This window comes from Cebus imitator, unplaced genomic scaffold (assembly GCF_001604975.1).
Source record: "Cebus imitator isolate Cc_AM_T3 unplaced genomic scaffold, Cebus_imitator-1.0 Scaffold669, whole genome shotgun sequence".
Taxonomy (NCBI): Eukaryota; Metazoa; Chordata; class Mammalia; order Primates; family Cebidae; genus Cebus; species Cebus imitator.
This window is the reverse complement of record NW_016107984.1, coordinates 554802-557992: the sequence shown is the minus strand read 5'-3', so window position 1 is coordinate 557992 and position 3191 is coordinate 554802. Positions and strand designations below refer to the sequence as shown.

Below are 3191 nucleotides of genomic sequence, written 5' to 3'. Positions count from 1 at the left end.
TTTTTTTTTTTTTTAAGGAAGATGCCAGTTTTATTTAAACGCAAAATGTGCACATAAGCTGTCTACTCATTTTCTTCACTGCGCAGCCTGGCATTGAGGTTGGTGACTCTGATGGCCAGCTGGGCAGCTCTTTCCACAATGGCTTTGTGGTTCTTGGAGGAAACATTGTGAACGATCTCAGCACAGTAAGATTTGTTGCACATCAGCAGCACTTCCAGCTCCTTGACGTTGTGGACCAGGAACTTCTGGAAGCCACTGGGCAGCATTTGCTTTGTTTTCTTGTTGCTCCCATAACCAATGTTAGGCATCAAGATCTGGCCCTTGAACCTTTACGAACCCTGTTGTCAATACCTCTGGGTTTCCGCCAGTTACGCTTAATTTTGACATATCAGTCTGACTGGTGCCGGATGAACTTCTTGGTTCTCTTTTTGACGATCTTGGGTTTCACAAGGGGTCTAAGGGCAGCCATGATGCTGAGGAGGAGATCGCTGCTACCTCCGTAGGCAGCGCCGAGGAAGAGAGAAAGAAAACTTTGGATTTAAGATAAATATTAAAATCCAAATTATTAATTATCTGGAATAAATTGTAAGAAAAATACATGACTTTAGGGTGACAAGTAAATTTATTGCAGAATACTGTAACTTATTTTTAAAACTAAACTGAAAATATGAATTGTATTTTCAGTTCATGGCAAAACCCTGCCTCTACAAAAAAATGCAAAAAAATTAGCTGGGCATGGTGGCGTATGCCTATAGTTTTGGCTACTTGGGAGGATTACCTGAGCCCAGGAGGTCAGTGCTGCGGTGAACAGCGATCACACCAGCTCAGGCAACAGAGTGAGACCCTGGCTCAAAAAGAAAAACCAAAAAAGCTCCCCAATTTATTGGAGATACTACATCAACACATTTATCTTGAATACAGAATAATTATATGAAAGTCACTAGGCTGGGTGCAGTAGCTTATGCCTGTAATCCTAGCACTTTGAGAGGTCAAGACAGGAAGATTGCGTGAGGCCAGGAGTTCAAGACTAACCTGGCCAACATAGCAAGACCCTGTCTCTAAAAAAGTGAAAAAATTTAAAAAGTCATTAGCTAACAGGTAATTAGATACACATTTTATTAATTAATTTTTATTTTTACTTTTTTTGAGATGAAGTCTCACTTTATCTCCCTGGCTGGAGTGCAGTGGTACAATCTCAGCTCACTGCAAATCTCCGCTTCCTCGGTTCAAGCAATTCTCATATGTCAGCCTCCTAAGTAGCTGGGATTACGGGCACTGGCCACCATGCCTGGCTAATTTTTGTATTTTTATTAGAGATGGGGTAGAAAGATAGAAACAAATAGATTATAGACTTGAAGAGTCATATCAATATTCTTGTTACAAAAAAATGCCTCAAATATCCAAAGGCAGATATTTTGCAAATTAGATTTTAAAAAAAGCATTGCTCACTTATATACTATAGACAAGAAACTCATATTAATATAAAGACAGAAATAGGTTAAAAGTAGAAGGATTGAGGCTGGCGAGGTGGCTCATACTTATAATCCTAGCACTTTGAGAGGCCAAGGCAGGTGGATCACTTGAGGTCAGGGGTTTGAGATCAGCATGGCCAACTTGATGAAGGCCCATCTCTACTAAAAGTGCAAAAAAATTAGCAGGGCATGGTGGCGGGTGTCTGTGTTTCCAGCTACTTGGGAGGCTAGGGCAAGAGAATCTCTTGAACCCCAGAGGCGGAGGTTGCAGTGAGGCAAGATTGTGCCACTGTACTTTAGCCTGGGCACAGAGCAAGAGTCTGTCTCAAAAAAAAAAAAAAAAAAAAAAGAAGAATTGTAAAAGATATACCATGCTACCACTAAACAAATTAAGATATATCAAGCTAACACTAAATGGAGATTTCTTTTTTCTTCTTCTTTTTTTTTTGAGATGGAGTCTTGCTCTGTCGCCCAGGCTGGAGAGCAGTGGCATGATCTTAGCTCACTGCAACCTCTACCTCCTGGGTTCAAGTGATTCTCCTGCCTCAGCCTCCTGCTGGGATTGTAGGCATTTGCCACCATGCCCAGATAATTTTTGTATTTTTATTAGAGATGGGGTTTCACCATGTTGGCCAGCCTGGCCTTGAACTCCTGAACTCAGGTGATCTGCCTGTCTCAGCCTCTCAAAGTACTGGGATTACAGGCATAAACCACCACGCCCAGATTAAATATTGGACAGGAGATTTCAAAACAAAGTATTACAAGTTGAGTATCCCCAACTGGAAACCTGAAATGCTTTGAAAGTTTTTGAGCACTGACATGATGCTCAAAAGAAATGTTGAGTAGAACATTTCAGATTTCAGATTTTTGCATTAGGGATGCTAAAGCTATTTATAAGTAGAATGCCAGTATTCAAAAATCTGAAAAGATTCAAAATCAGAAACACTTCTGGTCCCAAGCATTTTGGATAAGGGATAGTCAACCAACCTGTATCATGGCTAAAAAGAACCTTATGTAATGATAAACAAGTCAAGAGGACACAAAAATCCTAAATGCTTATTTACCTTGTAGTTCTATAACTTTTGCTTATCTGCCTTCTAGTTCTATAAAAATCCTAAATGCAGCTGGGTGTGGTGGCTCATGCCTATAATCCGAGCACTTTGGGAGGCCGAGGCGGGCGGATCACGAGGTCAAGAGTTGGAGACCATCCTGGCCAACACAGTGAAACCCCGTCTCTACTGAAAAAAAAAAACACACACACAAAAATTAGCTGGGCATGGTGGTTTGTGCCTGTAGTTCCAGCTACAGGCCAGGTGCCAGTGAACAGGCTCTCAAAAAGTACAGGAGTCAGGTGCTATGCAAAGGAGACACAGAAAGGAAGAGGAGTGTTTCAATAGACTGACAGGTGGCCAGTAAAAGACTTCCAAGAATAAAAATATATTACTTAGGCTGGGTGCAGTGGCTCTCCCCTATAATCCCAGCGTTCTGGGAGGCTGAGGTGAGTGGATCACCTGAGGTCAGGAGTTTGAGACCAGCCTGGCCAACATGGTAAAACCCCATCTCTACTAAAAATTAGCCAGCCGTGGTGGTAGCTGCCTGTAATTCCAGCTACTTGGGAGGCTGAGGCAGGAGAATCACTTGAACCTGGGAGGCGGAGGTTGCGGTGAGCCAAGATTGTGCCACTGCACTCCAGCTTGGTGACAGAGCGAGAGACTTACT

The 3191-nt window shown here is 42.3% G+C and overlaps 1 pseudogene; it reads right to left on the bottom strand.

Moving 5' to 3' along the window:
* LOC108295956 lies at positions 1-519 on the bottom strand (annotated as a pseudogene).
* Between the last annotated feature and the right edge of the window lie 2672 nt (positions 520-3191).